General features: G+C 40.9%; 1 protein-coding gene and 1 long non-coding RNA gene across 6 annotated transcripts in view; one reads left to right on the top strand and one right to left on the bottom strand.

The window, feature by feature from the left end:
* TRPM3 (transient receptor potential cation channel subfamily M member 3) overlaps nucleotides 1-27,622 on the top strand; it is an 805,281-nt gene that overhangs the window by 241,387 nt on the left and 536,272 nt on the right. The window lies entirely within an intron of this gene.
* LOC122474336 lies at nucleotides 25,020-27,167 on the bottom strand. Its single transcript, XR_006294894.1, has 2 exons — nucleotides 25,598-27,167; nucleotides 25,020-25,391 (listed from the first exon to the last, which is right to left on the bottom strand). It is a non-coding gene; the product is annotated as an uncharacterized LOC122474336 (long non-coding RNA).

The raw sequence follows: 27,622 nt of genomic DNA, 5'->3' as shown, positions 1-27,622 counted from the left end.
TATGAACTTGAAAAAGGGATTGAAGCAAGAGTGGGTGGGCTTTGTCAGTATAGCCAAAAAGCAAGAGAATAGGCAGAACCCATAGGATCCTGTTTCACTTATTCAACTAAATTTTATTGAGGGACTATAATAACTATAATAATATTGCCGGCTATCTAATAACCTGGCACCATGCTGGCCACCAAGGATACAGGTAAGGGTTGAAGTCAGAAATCACAGACCCGTTTAGAATACCTTTTGGTTTAAGAGGTCTGGGAATGAGTATGCACATTCTAGCTACATTATTTTCCAGCTGCATGGCCTACATTATCATTTTAGGTTTAAATTGCCTGATCTCTAATCCAAGACAGGGCTGTTGTCAGGAGTAAATGAATAAATATCTCCCTATTAAACACACATTTCCTGGCATATATACAGTAAGAGGTTAATAAATGGGAGTTGTTTCTCCCTGACTGGAGCTTACATTTAGTGGAATAGGAGATTTCATCAGGGTGTTTGGTTGAGAGACAGTGTATGGATGCTTTTCAGTGGTAGTCTGGGAAGTTGGGAATATTCTGTAGGTCATACAATGGCCTTACAGGTCTCGGCCCACAGTAGTATCATGACCACAGTGGTTATGTGACAGGGGACTAGAACAGAGGAGCAGGACAGCCAGTTGGGTAACTCTGACAGCTTGACGTCCTAGAATAATTGGTATTGTGGTTCTCTGTACTTACTTTGTATTTCATAAGGAAATGAATGTCACAAATTTGTGGAGTTTAGGACATCTCCAGCGGTTTATCCTTCTCTTAATCCTACCCTTCATTATCCTACCCATCTCTCCTTATAGAGGGGCCTCAGAAGCCTGGAAGCATATGTTTTCATATGCTTTATAACCCAAATTGTCAAATGTGACAAGACTGTGGTCTTTTTAACCTCTGATTGCATGAAGTCTCTGTGGCAAAAACTTGAGCATGATACTTGGATATGAATGGGAATGCTTTAAGTGGAGAGGATATAAAAAAGGGTAGACATTCACTCAGCAGTTACTAATTGAATGCTTAGTCCTCGGCATTTTTGCAGGTTCTTTAGGGGCAGGATGGACTGAGCTGGTATGTTGAGCATGTTAGACACTTGTGGATCCCAACTCGGGAATTTCAGTACCATTGCTACCCTGTCTGCGGATGTGCTACTCCTCAAGCCTTGTAGACTAAGCTGTTGACACAAAGACAATGCAATGGTTTATGCTTTCAAATCCTTATGTCTCTGATAGCCATTGGGGAAATCCATTTGTAACTTAAAATGCATAAAAATGACACCAAAATCAATGGAGAGGATGGAAAGCCAAACCTCTGCTGGTTTTGCAAATTCTCTTTGAGTTACCATGGGCTGTGGGTGAATTTTTATATGAATAGTGCAAGTGAATGGAGACACTGTATGTGTCTGTTATTTGTAAAGTGTTGGACGTAAAAGACTTGAAAACTATATCATAGGTATATGTTCTCAAGAGGCATAAAATCTCAGAAGGGGGGAGAAATATATTAATTAGGATGTATGTGGCAAGAGCTAACCTGAGACATAGGTAGAGTGTTGAGGGAGGAGAGTGGGATGAAGAACGGCGAAGGGATGGAAGAGACATTTGAGTTGGGCCATGAAGGACAGGTAGGAATTTGCTACATGAGGGTTGGAAAAGACAGTATTTTGAGGCAGCAGGGGAAGCTTGGTCACAAATACAGAAACCTGAAAAAGTGAGTACCGTCAGGGAGCCATGGAAAGCCAGTTAGAGCAGAGCTTGCAAGTGAGTGCGGTGGAACTCGAACAAGAAAGCTAAGGAAGTTCCAGTGCAAATAATCTTATCTGCCAATAAATGATCCACAGCAGGTTGAGGGTTTGTGCCTGGTCATTAGCATCCTATGTAACACATAGGTAATTTAAAGTCACATACCCTGAGGTGGACCCAAATTACATTGCCATTCCTATGTCTATTGACTTACGTGGCAGGACCAACCAGTTTTCATATGAACTAATCGACATTAATTCTCCACTAAGAAAGAGAGCTTTTTCTCTCCTTGAGGGGGAGGATGATAATAAGACCTGACATAACAATAAACTTGTATTATTTCTCAAGGCTTTTTCCTTTCATGATACTTAGCTTATGCTAGAGATGGCAATTTTCATGGGGAAAAGAGAGGGAGGTAAATTTTACTATGTAGCACCTATAGTGACTGTGTTAGTCTTAGAGGTTTTCTACAGATGTACCATATATGCTGTTCAAAGAAGAGGCCACCACTCCATATCGGATGTGACAAGCTGAAGATGTTGCTTATTCAGTGAAGGGAAGCTGTACTTCTAAAGTAGAGTGAACCAAGTCAACAGAGGAGCTTATAAAGCATTTCAGGAGGGTGGAGTTGAGAGGAATTTTACAAGCCGGAGTGTTAGGGACTGACTGACCTCTATCCCAGAAATCAGGACACCAGAAAAGCTACTGCTGATGGAGTGACTTTGAGAAGCATCCTTATTAAAGTGGCACTGGCACAGATGGATTTAAAACCAATTCTGGGATTACATGTTTAAGGCTTGGGGATGAGAACAATCCATGTCTTCATTTCTTGAATATGTGAAATGGGTCCCTTTTTTTTTTCTTAATGGATAAATGCACAAAACCCCCCCAGTAACCTAAAAATAGCAATTTTACACATTTACTATTTGCCAAGCACTGTGCCTATTACTTGAAATACATTATGCAATGTAATGCTTTTATGTCAATTTTAAGAAAAGAATTTGTTACCAGCTACATGTGACAGAAGAAAAAAAGCAAAGCAGTAATGTCAGTAACTTGCCTATTAGCACAAAGCTAGTGAGCAAATGATTGGATTTATATATAGGTGAGGAAATGAGGTGGGTCCTGGTGGAAGATCCTGGGGTGCCCTGGGGGGAAGGTAGTGCTCTGAGGTTGGCCTAGAGCAGGTCTGTGAGTGTTTGAGAGACCTGTCCTGTTTCCCTAGCTCCTGTGCCACTCTAAGTCCTGTCTCCCAGGGCTTGTCCAACTACAGTTCAGTGTTTGTGCTATGCAACATCATAATCATAAATGTCACATCACAAGGCACATCCATCACAAGGATCATCTACTAGATGAAACAAGAATGGAAAAATCTATCATTGCTGACACTGTGATTACAGTGATAGAAACCTCCCTGGAGACCTGGTCAGCTTATGTATGTCGACTCTATAAAAGGGCACTGCTGCCATGTCGATAGGAGGTTTATAATGAAAGGTTTCCCTTTTCCTAATCACATTGGAGAAGATTGAGAGGTTGATGATACTGGGGTTTGGCGAGAATGTGGGGGAGCATGCCCCCTCACAGAGTGCTGCCAGGAATGTATACTGGTCTGACCTTTGACATTTCCCACTAAAAGTGAAAATGGGCATAATACTTATTCAGCACTTCTTCCTCAAGAAACTTATCATATGGCTATACTTGGGTTTGTGCCCAAAGGGGGGTAGGTACGAGGATGTTTATTACAGTGTATAATAGGAAAAAAGTGGGAAACAGCCTAAATGTTCATGAAGAGCAGCGTTGAACAGTGAATTATGATATAGATACACAATAGAGTACAGGTTAACTTAAAATGAGCACATCACATAGTGAGACATGAAAAGAGTAAATTGATTCAGAGAGGAGTATTGCAGAATCATGAAAAAAGTATGTTCTTTTTGTGATGTAAAACGTATATGTCTATGTATAGTCAGATTCTTTGACAATGTGGAAATGATAAAATTAGGAATTGTCAGCTCTGGGTAGTGGGAAAGCAGGAAGGGGAACTTTTGAATTTATTTTGTTTAAAATTCTTTATTCTTATTTTGAGGGTTTTTTTTTATGTTTTTATTTATTTTTTGAGAGAGTATGAACAGGGGAGGAGCAGAGACAGGGAGAGGGAGACACAGAATCAGAAGCAGGATCCAGGCTCTGAGCTGTCAGCACAGAGCCCGATGTGGGGCTTGAACTCATGAACTGTGAGATCATGCCCTGAGTTGAATTTGGATGCTTAACCAACTGAGCCATCCAGGCACCCCAAGTTTTTTTAATTTTATAAATATATTTTTTTAATGAAAACAAATTGTAGGTTAAAAAATCACTTGATATTGTTACAGGTTTCTCTAAGATGATAATGATGCTTTTTAAAAAATTTTTAAGCTGGTTTATTTTGAGAAAGACAGAAAGCGTGATAAGGGCAGGAGCAGAGAGAATCCCAAGCAGGCTCCACACCATCAGCACAGAGCCTGATGTGGGGATCCACCTTCCGAAACTGTGAGATCATGATGTGACCTGAAACCGAGAGTCCAACACTTAACCGACTGAGCCACCTGGGTGCCCCTCTGAGATGATGATTCTTTGTTTTCCAATTTCATCATTGCCAGTCTCCCTTCCCTAGTTTCCTATCAATTTCTTGATGGAGTGAGTGGTGCAGTGTGCATGTCTGGTTAGGATGACCAAGAGCACATTCTTCTCTGTCCCTTGTCCTCTGCTTAGAGTGCTGAACATCCGGGAGCATGCAGTGGGAATCGAGGTGAGCAAGGTGATGTTGGCCTTGTAAGCAGGAATTTCCAGGAGGAAACTGTAAACTCTGTGTTGAAAGACAATTCAGTTGGAGCAAACCCTGTAGAAACAAAGATTGTGGTGTCATCATACAGCCTCTTGAATGTAAATTGACTAATTAAAAATGAGGGAATAATTTAACCTGAAGTGAACCACAGTTTAACTTTCTCATCTATGAAGAAATTCGCCAAGCACAATAGTACTGTTTTAAAGATAGCCACAACCTTGTTTAATCTGCTCTTTAGAGCTCCTGTTAAAGACTTAGTGAGCTAATTATTGGTATGCAAATAGGCTAGTAATTATAAATCAGGCTTATCTTTTAATTAAAACTGGCCCAGTATGATGTGTGTTCACCTGATAAAGTATTATGTGCTATTATAGATGGTTTCTAAGAAGAGTTCTTAACGGGTAGGGAAAAGTACGTTGATGAGATATCTTTAAACCCCTGTGGTATTCTCAGTTTTGCTCCTAGATCCAGTTGAAGGATAATGAGATGGTTAGATTCTTGCTAGCTCACCTTCATGTACAAAGCATCCATCGGACGGCAATACATGGGGGCAAATCCTAAAGGTTTTATGGACATTCAAATCTATTCTTTACGTTACTAGCAAATACTTCTATTATATTCCTAATTAGGAATATTATCAATTTTGGGGAAATTCTAACAGATTTTGCCCCTAATCTTGGTGTGGGCTGAGTGCAGATTGCCATGATTCATTGGTAAATTTTTTTCAGACAGAGTCCATTGCTGGACATAAATCAGTTGCCTTTCCAGAGGATAATTTGCAAATGAAATGGCTTGGAGATAGAAAGTTACAGTAGACATAGAACTTGCCCTTAAAAAGTATGTAATCTAAGAGCTGACAGGATATGCATTTAAGGAGAAATAGAGGCTGGGAGGCTTTAATAACCTGGAAACTAAAATGTTGGAGAAGAACGATTTTTCCCACAAATGTGTGACTGTGATGCTTTTCATGTGGACATGTTCCAGTCTCTGCAAAAGGCTCTTGATACTCAGGGTGGTCACCGAGCCCAAGGAAAAAGTCCCTTCTCTCTGAGCCTCAGTGTCTTGACCTATAAAAATACTTAGCCTGGTGTACCTAATGGCAAGGTTATGCAATGAGACTACACATGAAACATGTAGCACAGAGGTTGGCACAGAACGATGCTGAAATAAATGTGAGTTCTCATGCAGTGCCTCTCTGAGTTGTGCAGGGCAGAAGATTGCTCCATGAGAGTCTTTGTTCAAAGTCTGCTCTCATTAGCGTCCGAGTAAGAAAAGCCTGGTCTACATCAGTGACTAGGTTTCTATCTCACCTGACCCGGAGGAGCCGGAGGCAAAGATGGTTTATCTACTTCTGAAACAAACTGTTGGTTTTTATATTATTGTTTCTGTTTTGTTTCGGGGGGGTTTGGCTACTCTATGTGAACATACGGATATCTGGAATTTCTGCAGGTTGAAATCTTTGCTTTCCATCTAGGGACAGTATGACACTTTTCAGGGGTGAATAGTAGGAGCAAAGGATAGAAATGAGCAGCCGGGGCCATGCTCAGTTTTGTGTACCCAGGGTTGCTCTGAACTGATTGCTTTCATAATGTCTTCTCTCCTTTCATGTACCAGTTAGATACGGGGTTTTATTACTGTAGTTAGTCGATTCCCCCTAGCAACTTTTCTGCCCCAAAGCATTCCCTATAGTTCATCCAAGAGCACAATCTTTGAAAAGTCACTTGGTTTCTCTGAACATGTACTTTGCTCATCAGTGCATGTACTTGCATATCTACATGTTAGGACCAACAAACCTTAGTCCAGTCATCCTGTGTCTTGATATTTGCTCTTTTATTCTGTGTGTGCTGACAGCCTATTTGTTAATTTCCCCATGATGTTTATAAGAATGAAACAAACCTCTTCATTAATGAGAGATAGGACTTACATGCAAATTCTTCCAGAGTAAGCAACACATGGAGTTAAGTTTGGATGAGCGTGCAAAAGTTGTTAGGTCCTTGCCTGAGAGCAGGGTCAGAGACAGAAGTGAGCATTAGGAGAAAGAATGAGTCAACCACAAGATGGAAGAAGAGGCAAAGGCTGAGACGGCTTGATGAGAATTTTTGCCTTCTTCATAATTTTGCCCAAGGCTAGTTGTAGGTTAATACTTCACAGCAAGAATATTGTCTGCCTGCTCGGTGCAAACACAAAACCTGCCCAAATAGCATCACTGCAGGAAACAGTTATGGATTGGATTGAAGGCTAGCAGACGTCAGGAGAGGCCCAGACCACATTCATTTTTCAGGACCTCAGTAATTTTAAAAGGAGAAGAAGGAAACGCTAAGCCAGGTCACCATAACCTCGTCTAAGTGACTGTGTTCAACAAGTTAATTGCTCTTGCACTGAGCCAGAAAGTTGTCAGTGTAGATTTGAGACCTCTACTAAGAATGGCCATGTGTCCAAGTGGTCCTCTTAAAGCCCCCATCCCTGGTCTTGGCATAGATTGATACCTTTAGTTAGGCTTTTATTCCCACATTCCCACGTCCCCATGTTTGAGATCAATTATCCTTACGTAATAGCAAAAGCTCATTGCAGGTGTGTTCTCGACTTCTGTAACATACACGCACTGTTGACCTCTGGAAGACAATCCCCCAAAGCTGCTTCTGGAGCATTACATCAAAGAGCTGGCTACCTGTCTAGCTTAAAATGTGTCCTGATATTGGCTGAACTAATGGTATGAGTCGACATATCCAGGCGAGGGTATGAGAGAAGATGTGGTAAAACTGCAGTCCTGTTGCTCACTATTGGTCAGTGGGGCCCCAGATGGAATTGCTGTTGAATTATCTATACTGTGTTCAGTGGTGGGCATATGAAGAAGGGCTTAAAGCCGTCAACTGTGTTTCCTTCTATTTCTTAGCCTGTATTCCCCGTAGTGGAAACGTACTCACACTTTTATGTTAAATGCCCCCTTAGGTTAAACTGTGATGGGAATACTTGTTAAAGAACAGAGGACATGGAGAAAATTATACCACTTAGATCATTCATGTTATTACTGTGTTCAGGAAGCAGTGTTATCACCTACAGTGATATGATAGAAGCTCCAGAGGGGAAGGTTTTCCTAGCGGTGTGTATTTGGATGTGAAAGTGTTCTAAATAAATCTATCTAAATTGTAGAATTAGCATGAATTTAATAAGCAAGGCTTAGAGAAGAATAGCTTTGTATATAATAAAAATATTCTGCAACACAGCTACGGTTGGCTGGGGCTGTTTTTAGAGGCATTTGCAGGAGAAGGAGCTGATAATTGTAATAAGATGGGAAATTGAAGAGGAGAAAAGATACTTTGAAAGAGACTGGATGGGTAGGGGCAGAAATGCCTCAAGGATCACTACACTGAGGAGGACTTCCAGGAGCAAGATGTGATTCGAGTGCATGGTTTGTCTTCTCTGTTCTTCTGCTGTATTTATTTAAAAATTGTTATGCTTACATATTTCTTTTGAGAGCAAGAGCCTAAGGTGGGGGGAGAGAGCATAAGCTGTACCATCAGCACAGACCCTGATGCAAGGCTTGAGCTCACAAACTACGAGATCATGACCTGAACCCAGATCAGGAGTCTGATGCTTAATTGACTGAGCCACCTAGGCGGCCCTATTATTCTACTTGACCTATCCTTAGTGTGGCGGAGAATGAACAGGAGGTGCTGAGAGCCAGAACTATGGTCAGTGCAGTGGCCTTAACCTTGCCAGGTCCATTGACCATGCTGATCTAACTGGGCATGCACTACTAAGTCCTGGATCACAAACATCTATTTGATTTTGGGTCTCCCCCAAATCATGAAGGATGGATAATCAAGTACATGCATCTAGATACAAAACCCCTACTTACTGCCTTGCCAGGTATAGTCTATCTCTATACAGCCAGATTGCTGTCATTTTCACCCCACTTGTGGAATCCGTTAATCATTCCATTCCTTGGGGGACCTGGGTGGCTCAGTCAATTTAGTGTCTGACTCTTGATTTCAGCTCAGGTCATGATTTCACAGTTAGTGAGTTCAAGCCCTGCATCGCCGCTGACGGTGCAGAGCCTGCTTGGGATTTTCTGTCCGTCTGTCCCTTCCACATGCTCTCTCTCTCTGTCTCTCAAAATAAATAAGTAAACTTAAAAAAAAAAACATTCTATTCCTTGATGTGCTTTTAAATTTTGCAGTAGTGAGTGCTTTTAGTAATAAAAGTAGGGTATTGTACTTTTTTGTGTTGTATTATGTTTAAATCCATCAACTGGGGTGCCTGGGTGCCTCAGTCAGTTAAGTGTCTGGCTTCAGCTCAGGTCATGATCTCGTGGTCCATGGGTTTGAACCCTGCATCAGACTCTGTGTTGACAGCTCAGAGCCTGGAGCCTGCTTTGGAGTCTGTGTCTCCTCTCTCTGCAACTTCTCCATGTGTGCTCTCTCTCTCAAAAATAAATATTTAAAAAATTTAAAAAAATAAATCTATCAACTAAGATTTAAAGTGCAGAAAAAAATTCCTCTTAGAACAAATGGGCTCATGTATGTTTTTGATACATAGATGTGAAGTCAGGACTGTTTTCTTCATGGAGGTCTACTTGTCCTATTAAAAATTAAAAAAGGAAATGATCAGAATTTACTTGGTTGTATGAAATTACTTAATGACTCAGAGGAATCCAGAGTCCTTTCATGGCGTTGGAACCCTGGATGGCTGCTCTTTCAATTGGACAGGAAGTATACATCTCTAGGGATGCCTGGTAGATAAGCAATATTTCTCTTACACATATAAACACCAATAATTGTTCCCTTTCCTAATAATCTCTTCTATGACTTCAACTTAAGAAATATCTCTGCAAATACTAGTTTTAGGAGACAAAAACATTCAACCCACACCTCAAGTGCCTATTATATGCTTGTGTGGGTCTGGTAAAATATGGTTCATATATTTAAAAAAAAAAGCTAAGGGACACTTGGGTGGCTCAGATAGTAGTTCACGTGACTCTGGATCTTGGGGTTGTAGGTTCAAGCCCCCCACTGGGTGTTGAGATTACTGAAAAAAAAATAAGAGCTGGGCATGTCATGCAAAAGATACTTCGGAGCCTGTATCAGGTAGAGGCCATTGTTTCCATCTTTGTCTGTGGAGCTTTGTCAACTATGCAGATTCCCAGGCCCCATTGATTCTGGTTCTGTATTGTGTCGCTCTGGAAGTTGTATCTTTACAGACATAACAGGTGATTATGATGCAGGTAGTACAGGAAACGTGGAGGGAATGATCTTAAACCTGTGCTTTATGCCACGGTAGATAATTTTTTTTTTCAACGTTTTTTATTTATTTTTGGGACAGAGAGAGACAGAGCATGAACAGGGGAGGGGCAGAGAGAGAGGGAGACACAGAATCGTTAACAGGCTTCAGGCTCTGAGCCATCAGCCCAGAGCCTGACGCGGGGCTCGAACTCACGGGCCGCGAGATCGTGACCTGGCTGAAGTCGGACGCTTAACCGACTGCGCCACCCAGGCGCCCCAACGGTAGATAATTTTAAAAGTATTCAGGGCCAGACATTTGCACAAAAGCCGTGTCTAGGGTTATTTGCCAGCTAGTTGAGTTACAGCAATCAAACATGAGTGAATGGTGTGGCAGATACAAGGAGACAGAAGGGGAAAATGATCTAATGCTAAAGAACAATGGTAACGTTAGCATCCTTTGTGTGAGTTTTAAAGTGGAAAAACTGATCTGTCGAAATGGAATAATTACAGTGTTTACCTCATATGATTAAACAGGAGTTTATAGTAAAAATACTTCATAGTATTTCACGTAGCATCTGATAATAAGATGTTTAATAAATGTCATGTATTCTTCTTAACACTTGGTTCTTATTTAAGCTATGCATTTCCTGTTAGTTGCTTTATTTTTAGTACGGTTAACCTGAAGGCTTGGTTTATCTTCCTGTCCTTTGAAGAACTAGGTTTTCTCCAAATCAAGAGAAAATAGCAGTTTCTGACTCCATTATTGACTTTAAAAATAAAAAAGGTATTTTGATTAAAACAGAAGTTAGAGTTAAAAAAAAAAGGCTTACACACTTTTCCTAGTAGGGTTCAAAGCTGTAGAAGGTGGTGGTAATACTAGATAAGTCTCCACACAATTTGAAAGAGAACCTTAGAGAGGCTGGATGGTGAATGACAAAGGATTGTTCCTTTGTTCTCTTGAAGATCACATACCTTTCTTTCTCTGTAAAGAAGGGATATTAAAGGCAGAGTTAAATTAATTTTAATAGAAACAAATGTAACTTCTGAAGCATCCGGGTCCTCGAGTAAGGTCAGCCTTGTCAACCCTCTGTGACTAAATTACCATGATTAAAATAAACACAGTAGAGCCTTCACGAACCCTTTGCTTTTATTCTAGCAACTTAATTCTCACAAGACTGAAAGGCCAAACCTTTAAAATGGTACTTTTATTCTATAATTAGAAGATTGAGTGTGCCAGAATTTGGGGAGGGAAGGAGGTGTGGGGCCTCTTTACGACCAGTATTAGTCTTTTATTTACTCTTAACCTCGTAGTGTTGGGATTTAGATGTTTGCCTGGGGTCACATTGTTCAAATCTTGCTTTGTACATGAGGGAAATGCCTTATGATGCATGCTTTCCATTTCAGTAAAAATGTTCAGAATTCTGTAGGCTTCAGAGAAAGCCTGTGGCCTAGGACATCTTCCACCCATCCCCACAGCAAATTCACTAGTTTCCTTGGGAACGTTATATATAGCCACACAGCCTCTTTCTCTTCTGTCCAATAGGGCGTATTTTCGGAAATTAATTTGACCTCACAATGTCGTTATGGATTCCCATGTGAGGTACTGCAACTCACATTTCTTACTAAGTACAGAACTTACAAGGTACAGATTTCTTTCTAGAAATGGGGCGAGGCCACGACCCACACCTGAGGGAATTAAGTAGAGGTTAAATTCCTTTTCACATGAACTGAATTTCACATACATTACAAATGATGTCCCTCTCTAAGAAAGATGGATGGTAAGGCTCTCCCCTTGATTGTGTACGATAAAAATCGATTATATTTTTTCTGAGAGATTATTTCCAACATGGTAGTTCCAACAAAGCAATTTCCTGCAGTGATGAACACCAGCGTCCCAGACGCGTGAATGCCATATGGTGGACCCTGCTGCTGTTGTCAGGTGAACCACTAAAATTTACTTTCTATTTTGGGATGCAGATTTGATTAGGAAGTCTGATGATGAGTTTAAAATTTGGTTGACACAAGATGTTGATGAGAAAATATTCCCTAATGGAAAATTCCCCAAACAGGACTATAGGTTGCTTATGTTTAATTGGTGCGACAAGTAAAGTGCTCCTGGATCATGACGGATCACAGCTATCCTCAGCTAAGTCCTTATCCTGCCCTTCGGAAAAAGCAGAGTCTGGTTTTCACACTGCCTTGTCTGGCTTTAGGAACCATGTTATTTCACAGTTTCAGTATTTGCTAAATAGATGGCATTTTCTTTAAAATTCACTCAGAATTGGGGCGTCTGACTTCAGCTCAGGTCACAATCTCGCGATCCGTGAGTTCGAGCCCCGCGTCGGGCTCTGGGCTGATGGCTCAGAGCCTGGAGCCTGCTTCCGATTCTGTGTCTCTCTCTCTGCCCCTCCCCCGTTCATGCTCTGTCTCTCTCTGTCCCAAAAATAAATAAATAAATAAAAAATTTTTAAAAAATCCGCTCAGAATCACCTAAACTCATTAAATTCACCAAAAATAGTGAATTCCCGGTTTTGTTCATGGACTATGATTTTGGACTTGGTTTTGAGTAAAATCAAGAAGCAACAGGAGGTAGTGGAAGCTTTACAATTTTGCTGGACAAATGGGATGTCTGACTGGTGACTGTTACCTCTCCTGAGGATCACAGAAGGTGATGCTTCTGGCCTTTTCTCCCCCACCCCCCTTTCTAAAATTTGAGTGTAGTTGACCCCCAGTGTTACGTTAGTTTCAGGGGTACAACATAGTGATTGCACAGTATACGTTATGCTATGCTCACCATAAGCATAGCTACCATCTGTCACCATACAACTTTATTACAGTACCATTGACTGTATTCCCTTTGCTATGCCTTCTATTCCCATGACTTATTCCATAACTGGAAGCCTGTGTCTCTCTCTTTCACCCATTTTGCTGCCCCTTTGAACAACCGGCACACCCTATCAACTCTTCCATGTGCAGTCTGACTAGACCAGCCCAGTCTCTGTCACGTTGGAGCCAAGCTAACTTTTCCTTCCATGCAATGTTGTGCTGGGCTAAAAGAAGTAAGGAAAATCGAAGTCGGGCATCTTATAGAAACTCCCGTTTATCTAGTTCATCATTCTAACGCTGGAAATTTCTATCTGATAAAAGTTTAAACTATCCTCTTAAAAATGTTTTTGAGCAAAAGTTAATTTTGAGAATCTAGGTTCTATGGCAGCCAGAGTGTCACTGAGGGAATAAAATAGATTAATTACCTTGACTTCGTAGAAGTAAATCCTCTGAAGTAAAACAAGCATCCCTTGTCTGTCAGGGTTTCAGAGTGAAGGAAGCAAATATTTTTAGCAGATTGGAGCAGCCAGGAGAAAGGGCTGATGATTCTGATATAGTGATGGATGCTAGGACATTTGAAAGTTTTATTTTCTTGGAAAATATTCTTAGAAATGGAATGAATATTATAAAATTGCTATTCTCTCTTCATAGTGGTATTGTCTCTTAATTTGACTGTTCTTTGGTAATAATTCCTTTATATCCTATATTCTAAAGACTAGTACCATAAAGATAATATCCTAAAGGAAATACAACCTTAGATGTTTCCACAATGTAGAATGAATTGTGTTTTAAAAATAAATCTATGGCATACATTTGCAAACGATTATTGAATCTTGAAAGCCTTAGATGTGGACACACCTGAAATCTTGACAGGGGGCCTTATTGAGTAATAATAAATGATGATGAGTTTGAACAAAAAACTAAATTGCCCATGTTCTTAGAGTGAAATTGTATTTTGTTTTCACTCCCCCTTTCATTATATTTATGTTTCCAGCTTTCTGGAGATCTAATTGACCTGTAACATTGTGGAATTTCAAGGTCTACAGCATGTCGATTTGATACACATGTATGTTGCAAAATGATCACTGTTGTCACATAAGCTACCGCCTCTATCCCATCCTGTGGTTACCGTTTCTTTTCCCTTCCTTTGATTTGCAATTGCCTTGATGTGTAACCTCCATCCAGATAAGTTACTGTGTATTGAACTACTATGAGAAACATTATGTTTATGCTACCTAAAACAAAGTGTGTTGAATTTATGTAGCCGCTTCTATTATATGCTCCTTTTTCTTGTATTTTCCATTGCAAATATTTATAACACAGGCATAAGAACTCCTGCTTGAAGTAGTCTTAGTCTTTTCAAATGCAGTGATACCTGGTAAGTCTCACTTCCCGCATTGCCACGTTTGCCATTGTGTAAGTTTGTTGTGTTCTTTGTACAGTGTGGCTGTGCGATAAAAATCTTACTGAGAAGCAAATAAATTCCAAAAACTACCAAGATGAATAATGCTTACGCTTCTTCTAAGTTGAAGATCCTATCTTGGTTGAATATAAAACATCTGTTGGCAGAGGCAGGTTCATTAGAAGCATTTTTGTTTTAAACTACCCTTTCGATTATTTGAAAATACAGTCTTTCTGTAGCCTAAGGAAAGTAAGGCAAACAAAATGAAAACCTCATAAAAGTCAATGTAGGGTAACCTTTTATGACACTTCTATGTGATTAAAAACCAAGCCTCAGTGTGCTAGTCCCAAAGTCAGAGGAAGCAAGGCTAAAAATCTAAACACTCAGTGAACATTGGGGTCTGGGTTGAATAACTTCTGGGATATTTAAACGATGAGTTGCATCTTCTTGTAATTGAGTATTTGTGGGAAAAGTTAGGTTTTCCTAATGCATGAATGACAAGAATCGTGTGTGTGTGTGTGTGTAAATTTGAGTGAAAATTTGGGCATTCAGTGTGTTCGAGAAGTATTTTTCTTTGCATGCCGTAAAATCACTGATTGCTTTTCATATCTTCTCCTGGCTTAGATTTTTAAGGCCAATTCTACTCACGTACTTTACCATTTGATGGTTTTGATTTCTATGTCAAAAGCCAATCAGATTCCTCCCTCACCTGACTTGTATGGCTTCTCAGATGCGCTTCACCAGCAATGCAGCCCTGAATACATCTAGTGCTGTCTTGTTTCAGAGATCTCTGTCCGGTCCTCTCAGTCTCTGACACTGCCCTCTGGGCCTGCGACCACAGAGATCAGTCGTCACTCCAGCCTGTCTGTGGCATCTTCATCACTGACTGCCTTCCAGCTCATCACACGCCTGCCTTTCTTTAGCCTCCAGTCTTCATTATATTAGAGATTTATTTTTCCACCCACAGTTCCCTTGTCCTGTGATCTGCCTCATAGTTTCCCCATATGCACTGCTAACACTTAAACTGTCTCAGCTAGTGTTCTCAGTTCTTCTCCTCAGCTGCTAGGCTCAGCTGCTAGGCTCCATGGGGGAGAAGCATAGAATCACACACGCCGAGGCCATCCACATTCACACCAATTTAGTTTGGTGATGAATGTCGCCCCACAGGCCATTGACTTCTCTCTTGTGCAAGCCTAAACTAACTCTCCCAGAGGCTGCTTGGTACCTCTCTTCTCTGACTCTCACTCCTGCTTTCCCTCACTTGCACGTTTATGGCAAAGATTGTTTCACTCTGGCAGGAGATGCTCTGCCTCTTTGGTCACGTTCACCTCCATCTGTCGCTTCCTTCCTGTCAGCGCTCTTCTCCCCAACCCTCAGGTCTCCGGAACTCGCCTGCCTGCCGTTCTCCTGTGACTGCTCCCGGCCTTTCAGGGCCCTCCTTGGCTCCCAATAGCCCCAGCTCCTCCTCTGCCAGTTTTACAAGGACTAGCTCTCAGTGTCTGACAATAAAACAGCTTGTGCTTGGCCTCGCCTGTCCCTTAGTCTTCTCATACTTGTCCTCTGTCCCTCCTAGAATGTGTGGTCCTCACCCAATGGCTCGGTTACCTTCAGCAGTAACATCTTTTTATGCCCCTGGACTCTGGCTGCTAACCTTGCTGAACCCCGATTCTGTCCAATAGTCCTGCACTCTCTTCTCTTACCTGATGGCTGCTTGTCTACTCTTCAGATTCTAAAGAGTGTTTTTAAAAAGTTTATCCTTGATAGTTTTCCCCCCTAGTTTTTTGGCACTCCCCAATTTTTTTGTTTGTTTCCCCCCCCTCCCCTTTCTGAGAGAGAGGGAGAGAGATCATCTTATGCAGGCTCCACGATCAGCACAGAGCTGACCCATGACCCTGGGATCATGACTTGAGCCAAAATCAAGAGTCAGTCGCTAAACCAACTGAGGCACCCAGGTGCCCTGGCAAGTACATTTTCATTTCAGCTATATTTTCACGATGCCCCCAAATGTACATCAACACAAATCTCTCTCCAAAATTACAGTACCATTTTCAAAGACCTTACTTGATGTTTCAATTTAAGTTTCCTACAATGTTTTGCATTTTTGCTTGTCTGTGATTTAATTAGTTACACTTGCCGAAGACCTTTCTCCTTTGGCATTCCTTCCTCAGATGCTTTTTAATTTCCAAATTTATTTTAATTTTTGAGGAAGAAATACAACCTGGTAGAAACATACTCTTTTGGTCTGGTGCTAAAGTAATCACATGCAAAGTCAGTTAACACTTTCCCAGATTTTGAAATATTTTCCTTCATAGAAGGTATGTTGTATTGCAGATGATTACTGAGATCTGGTTTATCTTGGAGTGCAGTGAGTGTGGTATGACTTTATTTTTAGCAATTTCTAATGCAAACCAATGCCCAGATCTGGTCAATTATTTGCTAATCAAACTTGTTGTCTTTTTACAAGTAAAAGCTCACAAGTAAGAATAGTAATTTCAAGAAATAAATTGGTCTTCCTAGGCAGTACATGTAAAAACAAATTAAAAGTTGACTCAAGCTATCCTGCAGCCATTTCAATATCATTCTTACCTTAGACTAAGGTAGAAAAAAAAACGTTTGGGTGATTTGTGATGTGCTGGCCTCCGAAGGATCTTTACTGGCACGTAGTGATCTGTCTCCCACAGCCCCCCCCCCGCCCCCACCCATGGAATTTCCCACAAAGAAACCACCTCCATCAGTACACAGCTCAGCTCCGCTCAGTCTTCTTCCAAATGCAGGGGCTGTCCATCCCAACTACATTTTTAGAAAAGAGCGCTTGTGCAAAGTACAACTTGTTTCTTTCTTCACCACCAAATAGAAGACTTAGGAGGTAAATGTACTCCCTTTTCGTATGTGTTCTGTGGGGGAGGAAAAAAGTTTTCCTCCAGCCTCTTAGGCTCCCTGGCTGCTTTCTGAAAACTAAACTGGGCAGACTGTCAACAAGAGAAAAGCTTACAAATGGATTTAATAGAAGTTGTACTTGATACAGAACCTTCACAAGAAAGTGAAGTCCTGAAGAAATAGTTGAACCTAAGTGTTCTTAAATTTTTTTCTTTTAGTGTTTATTTTTGAGATAGAAACAGCATGAGCAGGGGAGGGGCAGAGAGAGAGGGAGACACAGAATCCCAAGCAGGCTCCAGGCTCCTAGCTGTCAGCACAGAGCCCGATGTGGGGCTCGAACTCACAAGCCATGAGATCATGACCTGAGTCAAAGTCGAAGGCTTAACTGAGCCACCCAGGCACCCCTAAACCTAAGTATTTGTTAATGCTAGGTTTGATGAAGAGTGTGTAGCCACATAGAAGTATTTTAGGTCAGGGGCGCCTGGATGGTTCAGTTGGTTGGTCAAGCGTCCGACTCTTGGTATTGACTCAGGTCAAGATCTCATAGTTTGTGAGTTTGAGTCCCTCGTCGGGCTCTGTGCTAACAGCACGGAGCCTGTTTGGGGTTCTCTCTCTCTCTCCCCCTCCCCCACTCTTAAACATTTAAAATAAAAAGAAGTATCATAGGTCAAAGAATGTGAGGTAAGTATGATACCTCACATGAGGATTTTGTGTCCTGTTCCAGGGGAGACGTTGTATCAGTGACCTGCCTGCTTCTGCTCTTTTCTCGGACCCCTTCAGCTAAAAGTACCCCATATGCTAAGGTGCATATCTTAGGATAGCGTGTCCTGAACTCCATCGATTCAAAGTACACCTCGTTTATTACTTGTTTCTCTAGTTGTCCATATTATTCTGTAATTAGGAAAGGTTATTTTCTTTAAAGTTTTTTAACATGTATTTATGAGAGATCATGAGTCGGGGAGGGACAGAGAGAATGAGGGAGACACAGAATCTGAAGCAGGATCTGGGGTCTGAGCTGTCAGCACAGAGCTCGATATGGGGCTCAAACTCAAGAACCATGAGATCATGACCTGAACCAAAGTCGACACTTAGCCAACTGAGCCACCCAGGTGCCCCAGGAAAAGTTACTTTTATAATGCTTTACTGAGGAATACGGGTGTTTGGTACAGGAGGATTTTTTTTTTCAATTGAACAGTGCGTGCAGAAGTTCGGAGAGTCTGGGGCAATGTTAAATGCATGAGAAAGAGGTAGAAATATTGAAGGCATAGAAGAAAGACCAAGATAAACGATGAATACACTGCCTCCGTGTATTCCCAGAACATGGGAAGTTCCAGTAGGAGGCTGGGTGATGGACCTGGAGGAAAAGGAAAGAAACATGTCAAGTTAGGGATTCATAAAGTGTGCTTGGAGAAGGGTGTGCTCTCCTTCTCCAGTTGTACTATAAAACGTTGAGGAAAGTCTGTGCTGCTCACTAATCCTTTTCAGCTTGAGTAGATTTCTTTCTGGGAAACTTAAAGAATCCTACCTACTGACAGCACTCGTAAAGGATGCCTGGTCTCTGTTGCACATGATGGTGTTACCATTCACTTCTCCTCAAATGGCCTGTGGAGCTGTGTTTTTTTATTCATACTCAGCAGCAGCATATATTCATGGTGCATATTGGTGTTCAAGGCACTGTGGAAAATGCAGTTCTGAGAGGTCGCACGTAAAGGCTAGCTAAGAAGAGAGAACAAAAAGTCAAGTAGAACATCATGGACAAGTGGGTGGTTCAGTCTGAAGATTTTCCAAGGAGGGGCAGATATTGTGGTTTGGGATGGGGTGAATGCCCTACTAGCTGTCATGGTGTTTTTACTCATGCCCATTTACTTGTTACAAAATGCCTTTGCCCTTAAGATATCTCTATGTACCAGGTATGGTGTACTTGCCACCATTTGTAATTTTGAGTTTCTTAGGCTGCACCCTGTATCAGTCCATTTCTGTGAAGTGAGAAGCAGTCTATTTAGATAATCTGTTTAGAAAATTCCTTCATGTACATCACGTTCAGTAAATCTGAGTTACAACGAGGAAACTTGGATTGTTTTTCTCTGAGGCCTCCTAATTAAATATATGACTCACTATTTGGTGGCAAGGGTCCTTTAAGCATGCCAATGATGAAATTATTAAAAGCATTTATTCTATTTCTTTTTTTCCTTTTCTAAGTTCCTGTACAGGAATAAGATCTTGCCTATTCCCTCTTCCCTTTCTCTTTCCCAGCCAATTTCTGTATGGCTAAATTCTACTTTTTAACTCTATCCAGGAGCTTTTATGAGTCCAGGAGTGATTTCCTCCAAAAGCCTTTTGTGGCCCCAAACTAGTCTCAGATGCTGAAACTGCCACATCGCGGAGTTCCAGAGAATACCGCTTCCACTGTATGTGAATGGCACCTCCTGGATTTGTGCAGTTCACAGCCTGAGCAGCAGTATATATCACCCTTGGGTACTTGTCCCAGATAGCCCAATGTTTTCCTCCACTTCAGTACTGTTTGTATTTTTGTCTCTATCCCCTAACACATTGTATTTTTAGAGACAGAAACTATGACTTAATTCCCGGCCCATAGTAAGTACAGAGTAAAGGCTCATTTTATTAATGAAAAAGAAATGAAGCTGAATAGAACTTCTTTGCAAGATTAATACCCCAAGATGAAAGAGCTCGGCTTAACTCAGAGTGTTGCAGCATATCCTAACTCACAGGCTTAGCAGTCCACATTTTCTCCCCAATTTCGACTCTTGCTCCAAAATATTGGAGTTTCCATTTCTTCAGCCTTAGACACTTCTGACCCGCTCAGCTTCTACCCCTTTATCTTTGCATTTTCTGTCTCCTGTAACCTTGTGCATTGGCCATTATCACCTTATCCCCCAACTCATTAATTTAATGGAAAGAATATTAGGAAACATTTTCAAAAGCTGACCACCTTGAGTTTTCCCTCCGAGGCCTGTTCCCTCTTATTTCTGCTGTGTACCTCCCCCCATTCTCTTCCATAGCTGCCACCCAAAATTAGAAAATCAGCAATAAAGGTTGAGTTTGGATTCTTGCATCACCATGTGATATATCTCTCTTCCCTGCCTTTTATCCCAATGGGAGAAAATATCATAGCTTTAACAACATCAGTGAAGGAATCAAATGTTTGTTTAATTGCAACTGAACATGTGAATAGGGGACTTGCTTCTGAATAGTTTCTTTTCCCCCTTTCTATCCATAGTTTTCAATTGGTGCCCTGATCCACCCTTGATCTGTATGCATGGCCACGTTCTGCACATCATTTGTCTGTTGCATATCAGTAACGTTCACCTACATACTCTTCCTGTCCAAGGCTGCATCTCCCAATCTCCTCTTACACTGAATAAATTGTGGGGGTCCTGTTTCCTGCCATTGGTGAACATGAAGAGCAAGCCTTGAAACTGGAGGCTTGAAGGTCACATAAGACTCACAGATCTGTTTTATTTGGACAGCACACTACTTGGAAAAGTTATTCTTTAGTCAATACATGAAGACTGGAAACTTCCATGTAAAAATTAAGCATTCTAGGTTTTCTTTAAAAAAATCAGACTGGGGCATGTGGGTGGTTCAGTCGGTTGAGTGCCCAAATTTGGCTGAGGTCATGATCTCGCAGTTTGTGAATTCAAGCCCCACATTAGGCTCTGTGCTGACACCTTGGAGCCAGGAGCCTGCTTCAGATTCTTTGTCTCCCTCTCTCTCTGCCCCTCCACTGCTCGCATTCTGTCTCTCTCTCTCTCTCTCTCTCTTTCTCTCTCAAAAAAAAATAATTATTTTAAAAAAAAATAAAAAAATCAGATGGCCCATTCTACAATGTAGAAATCAGGAAGGACTTAGTAGCAGTTCTTCACACGTACACGTATTCATTTCCCATAGACCACAGTCCTCACTATCCCCTATTGTGTCCCAGATGTGGAAAAGCCCAGTGAATGCTACCATTCATCTCCACTCTTTCATTGTATTCTCTTGTGGTGGGTAAATAGTTCCTTTGTCAATTATAGGAAAATGAGAGATGTCTGGGGAGTGCAGCTAATTTCAAGCAAAAACTAGAAACTGGCTTCTTTCTTTGTGTCATCGAAGCATGTTCTTATACATCAGATGCAAACAAAAAGTGTGCCTGGAGCTTGAACCAGACATCATCTCTCATTTAAGACCGTTTCTTGTAGACGTGGAAGTATGTGATCATTGAAAAATAGGAAGAGTGATCTTATTGTTGAAATAATCCCAACATCCCAGGAAGTAACTCCTTGCCAGTGGCACAGGATAATCCATGTGGGAAAGAAGGTCAAGGTGTGAAAAGTATTGGAGATACTGGAGTTACACATAATGGTGAAGTGAGGCTCTCACTAACCCCCCCTGCAACTCCAGTTGTTCATGCACTAGTCACTGCACCCTTACCCCCTCCACCCAACTGGAATGGGAGGCTGCATTGAGAGGATGGATAGCATAAGATCCGTCCTGATTTCCTTCCTGATACTAAGATGTACAAATGAGTGAAAAATAGACCACAAGGAGAGACAGCAGATAAGTAGCCTCTTCAGAGTCAGTGTAGGCCATATGCCATTTGGAAACAGAAGCGTCTGGTGGCTTCAAAGCCAGACAAATAATATCGCTAAAGAGAGTACAGTGATGGGTGGTATGTCTTAATTTGGTTTCCTTGCTTATTAAAGTAACGTTTTTGGCAATCCATTTTTGTAATCTCTGTAAGATGATAATAACGGTTTTTCCTCTAAAAGAAGTATGTCATAGTGCACTTATTTTCAGCTTCAGCAAAAACAATTCCTTTGTCTATTTGTCATGGTGTTATCTAGCTGCTGGTAAGATAACTGTGTACCTAATAAAAACTATTGTTTTATTTCCTTTATTCTCCCACATCCTGCCCTCCACTTACCCTTTCTAATTTCTCAATTTTTTTCTTCTGCATAATGCAACTAGAACACTGCTAGATTTTTTTTTTTTTAAATTACGTTGTCATGATTCCCTCCATAATAGGTTTATTGGGAAAGTCAGGTAAATCTCATAGCTCATTAGGGAAAACATTAAAAAAAAAAAACCCAAAAACTCGAGTTGTACAAGAGGTGACATTACTGGGGAGTTTTTAACTGGAACTTGAGCCATGAGTCTATGGTTCTTAGGATTCTGGAAACTGCTAGTTACATGCAATATGAGATTGTTGAATTTAAGAATGCATTGTTATCATGTGGAAAAGCAATCTCTACGAAGAATCAAAAATATGTCATGAGAGAAAGACTTGTGGGTTTGATTTTTGGGGTTTGTTTTTTTGTTTTTGAAGAGGGAGTGCGGTACAGGAGATGTTTGGTTGTTTGGTTATATGGACAACGTGGGTATTACTGTGGAAAGTTCACCCTTGTGTTTTTAAAGTCTGCTAGTACAAAATTGGAGGATACTAGAGGAAAATGACAGTGAATTTTAAATAAAAGGTATATCCTCATATTTCCTAGTGGTCTTAAAGAAAGCCATAGGATGGAAATAATGTAAATAGATGGGGAAATTATCTATCTAAAGTAGGTCCAGCTAAAATGAAGATGTCTTTTTCAAAATTCCACTGCTTTTATTCCAGCCACAGACTACCAGCCCAAATGGTGTTTTAATCTTAAATTATAATATATCACATATTTAACTTGATTCAAATTTTTGAAATTTTAGCTATAACAAATTATCCTTCCTTCCTTGACTGTTTTTGTTTGTGGACCAGTTGGTCTCTATATGTTGGAGACCAACTTCACTGATTCTTGGTAAGTATAAGAATGGAATAGTAAATGGCGTTTCTGAATCCCTTCTACCATTTACCGCATTTTTCTAACAAAATAAGAAATTGAAATGGTATCGACAGTACCTGGGATATTTCCAGGTAATTTTCTATAATGCCTTTAATCAATTTCCAGTGAATGGTTCCAGGTCATTTGTATGAGACTTCAGTCTGTGAAGCCCATTATTTTGCTTTGTCACTCCCTTACATAGTCAATTTCCAAATGTTTTATGCTTGATGATATGGCTAAGTTTACTTTTAGATCATCAAAGATGTATTTAAGTTTCACTTTTTAGCCACTACATCCATGGCCCATCAGTCCTTTTAATTTTTGTCTTCAAGACCCTTTCAAAAGAAGATGCCGGCATAAAAGCATATTTTTATTTCTTTAGTCACAGCTTTCAACCTATTGTTTTCTGGTCCATTTTAACCAGATGCAGTAACTCTAACTCTCTGGTCACTTGGAGTTACTATAATTAGTCTAACCGTGTTGCAACTCCAAGGTCATGTCTGATTCAAAGTTCTCTTCCCTTTCTCCAGATAGGGGCTATGATCTTGGCCACTTGGACTTTGGTGAGAAGTGGGGGGGGGGGGGGGGGGGTGTGTGGCTTCTAGATCCTCATTCCCTTTTCCCTTTCAAGGTCTACTCTTTTGGAAAGGAAGGGAGAGGAATAGTAGAAGCAGAGCTTACCGGAACTAGGCTGTTTGGTTTGTTGTTTTTGTTTTTGTTTCTCTCTAGCTCTGTATATGCTCTATGAGGGGAATGGTCTCTGTGTAGATGTTTTGCATTTGTATGGGAAGGTCATGGGAGGGTGGGTAGTGAGGGCTTTGTTGATCCCCCTGTTGGTGAGTATAGTTGCTCACAACTACTGCGGAGGAGGATATCTAGAATCCTTTGAGTCCATCTGGAAGACTAGGTTTCCAGTTCCTTCTTGAAGATGGTACTTCCACACTTCTTGCTGCTCTTTCTCTGCCCCCCCCCCCACCTTGTTCCTTCTTGTGGGGCTACAGAAATCATAGGAATTCTCTTCTGTGCCCCCATGACGGCGTCTGGGACTTTAGAAGGGGGCTGCCGCACCATTCTTCTTCACAAGTATTATGAGCTTAATCCTTTTAAGACCTGCTGACATACTTTGAAGGCCTTTCTGCCTTCTGATAGCTCCAGCCCAGAAATAGGTACCAGGTTCTGTCCTATGTTTACCCCACATTCCGGGAGACAGGTGTCAACCTCCCCTAAGGACTTTCTCACTGTGCTCAATTCCAGCTCAGCATCAACCTGCCAGTTTCCCTCACAAACTGCTTGTTCACTGAGTCTCCTCCTCCCCTGAAAGGCTCGGCTCTGGAAACAAATGGTTCTTGCCTGTTAGGTTTGGGACAGGCATGGGTAGGGTACCCTCTCACCACAAAGAACGCAAACCCATGGAATTTAAGGCTGCCCTTGGAGCTCTTTCTTCTTTGGTCTGGGGAATAGAGCGCAGAGAGAAAGGTTGGTGAGTGAGGAATCCTCCTAACTTGTTAGTACAGTTTTCTACACTTTCTGCATTTGCCACAGAGTCCCACTCTACGTGCTGTGAGAATGTCCGTGTGTATCTATGTACGTGCATGATAGTTTCTCTCTCTCCCATGAATTTCAAGCCACTTTGAGGCAGAAATCAAGTCTGGCAGCTTTTTTCCCATCCCTACTAACTACCACTGTAACAATAAAAATAAGAAAGATAATAGCAAACACTTGAATGGTGCTTACTGTAAGTCAGTCCCTGTCCTAAAAGCATTGTGTGTATTTTAATGCATTTAATCATCATAAACCCCATGAGGTCACTATTGTTGCACTGTTGGCTTCTGAAACTAGATAAAATATTAAGTAACTTGCCTGAGGTAACACAGTTGAGAAGTGGTAAAGCTGGGGCTGGAACCCAGGCAGTCTCATTCTGAGGCTCATCTATACTGATTGTTCTTGTCATAAACATATGGTATCACTGTGAACAGGTGTTGTTGGTAAAGCTAATTAGACCCAGGGATAATTTGCTCAGTCTGATTTGGTATGTGAGAGAATACATTAAATTTTAATTTTAGTGGATTATTTTGTTTACAAGAAAAATCAGATTATTATTACCTATGCATGCAACTTCGTAAATTGTTGAACTCAGTGAATAGGAAACTTTCTGGAATTAACTATAAGCAGAAGGGTTACTCATGAAAGAATTGAGACTATTAAAGCAATTCCTTCCAAAGAGTCAAAGCAGTTATTTAGTAAGTATCTCTGGATGTATTAGATGTTTAAAAACAAAACCAAAAAGTTCAACACATATGGTTATCTGGTCTCAGATGCTATCTGGCACTCCTGGTTTTATTGAGAGGGAGACAGAATTGAGAACAGTACATTTCATCGTTCCTGCTTTACATCATCTTAAAATCACTGGTGATCTCCTCCTAGCTTGAAACAGTTGCTTGTCTGACCTTGTCTCCTTTACTCCCCTTTTCATTTACCCTCGGTCTCCACCTCTGGCTCTCCTCTGCACCCACCCATGTCCCCTCCAATCCGTCCACGGCACCAGCTGTGACGTATACTGCCTCTTCCTTCTTCCAGCTGGGGATTTGTTGGCTCTATCTCGTCCTCTGCCAGCTCCCTTCAGTTCTAACAATGGATATCTGGGACCAATTGGACTCTCTTGACAGTGCTGTTAAGGAAGGAAAAAAAACTGGTCAATTAAAACACAGCATAAATTTTTTCCTGAGCTCTTAACCCTATCCCGTTTAATATGAACTTCTGCAAACCATTTCAAATTGTTACAAGCAACAAGTAAATTCAGTGAATGGGCTGTTGGGCAAATGGCTAGCTTTAAATAAAGTAGCCCTTCAGCCAGCTGATGAAATTGGGAATTACCTTTTTGGATGTTGGCCCTGAGGCTGTCCGGTTCTTGCCTTCCTGCTTGTTGAGTTCATCCTTTGATCCCATGAGTTCTCCCAGCATGCTTTGCACTTCAGCGGGTTCTGGTCGGCATCTGTGACTTGAAGGAAAGAGTCCTGACTGGTACTTCTGAACCTTAGTTCAGCTAAGTCCTTGAGAGTTTCTTCTGGCAGTGGCAGAAAAGCAGAAAACTCAAGTAGAAAACAGCACTCCTGCTTTCAGGCTTATGTGTGGCCTGTGTACCCATGTTGCTCATAATAGAAGCCTGATATTATAGATACACACCAGTAGAGTTAGGGTTCAGGTCAGTGACTTGGTAACTTAGCTTAGTGATAGATTTTTGATTCTCTGATGAACAATGTTGACAGTTCTCTACTACTTAAAATCTCCTTGGTTTCCAGAATCTTGCTTTCCAAGATGTATGGTCTCTCTAGATGTTATCTCTGCCACCTTGATAAATCTCTCTTCAGACACTTAATCCCTTTAATAGTGTCTTTCTCTGGGATTGAGCCTTTGACCCTCTGCTTTCTTACATTTGTAAATGTACTTATCCAGGTCCCTGACTTCAATGGATGCATCTATACTGATAATCCCCAAATTTAAATCTCTTCCTTTGGCCTCTCTACTGGTCTCCAGACACATGTACAGCTGTCTAATTGTTACCTCAGTTTGCTCATTTCACACACAATTCAAACTCGCCATCACCCTTCTCCAAGTTTTCCTCTCTGACATTGCCTGTCTGGTAAATGGTACCATTTTTACCCACCACACTGAGGCTTCTCGGTTAACCTTGTTCTATCCATTCAGCCACCAAATCTTATTCCCATTCCTAAGTCAATCTCAACCAATGTGTCTCACCCTTGCCCCTGCTCTGGTACAGATCTGCATCTCTTGTCGCTCATATCCTTCTCAATCTGTCTTTAAAGACGCTGCTCTGGTCATGTCGCTGCTCTGGGTAAAGTTTCTCATTAGATGACCATTTCCTTTTCAACAAGGAGTCATCTAATTAGCGTGAACATAAGGCCATTGTAACCTGGCCCCTGTTGAGCTTTTTAACATTTATTCTTTGACTTTACTGCCTGTATACGTTTTTTTCAGAAGTAGCAAAAATGACATTTCCTAAATGTGCCGGGTGTATTAATTCTTTGTGTCTGTTTGTAGGACCTATGTGAAGTATCACCTTCCCAAGGAAACTTTCTCTGATACCCCCCACTCCCGCAACCTAACATATATACTCCTCCTTTGGCTACAGGAAGGCTATATGCACATCTCTACCTTAGTGCTTGTCAAACCCTTCTGGAATAGGTTTTTTTTTTCCCCTGACTTTTACACTAAAGACCAAATTCTATTTACTTTATCTCCCCAAAACCTAGCCCAGTAAGTATTAAATGAATGATTAATATATAAATGAATGAAACATAATAAATGAGAAAATTAAGATACAGGCAAAACATTTGAGTTAAAACATTCAAATGATTCCTCTGAACAATTCCATTTATGTACTTGGATTCCTATTTTCAGACTCTTTTGCATATTTGGAGAGAAGTTGCATTCTTGCTAATTAAGTATTTCAGTTAATACTGTGGAAAGCTATTTGTGTTATATAAAGTATGCCTATTTTACTAAATAAGAATGTAATAAAATACATAAGAATGGTAGTAGAAATGATTCAGTATACAGTGTTCTTCTGTCCTTTGTCCATTGTCATAACTGTCCGTTGTAATTGTATGCTAGATAAGAGAACAGTAGGTTACTAGAAAGTCAGAAGTATTATATTTTATTATGAACTAATCTTACTCTAATCCCCAAAGCAGCTATTTCCTTTTAATAAGGTGGTTTTGAAAGCTCTTCTGGCATTTGCATATAAACGGTAATATGAATATAGCAAGCCTTTAGGTATTTCACTCATCTCTGTGTGATGTTTTAAATTACTAAACGTCTCTTTTTGAAATAATTTTCCTGGAGAAGTGGCGGGGTGGTTCAGTCGTTAAGCGTCCGACT

Source organism: Prionailurus bengalensis, chromosome D4 (genome assembly GCF_016509475.1).
Source record: "Prionailurus bengalensis isolate Pbe53 chromosome D4, Fcat_Pben_1.1_paternal_pri, whole genome shotgun sequence".
Lineage (NCBI taxonomy): Eukaryota > Metazoa > Chordata > Mammalia > Carnivora > Felidae > Prionailurus > Prionailurus bengalensis.
The sequence above is the reverse complement of the archived record's forward strand: the minus strand, read 5'-3'. Positions and strand labels throughout refer to the sequence as shown.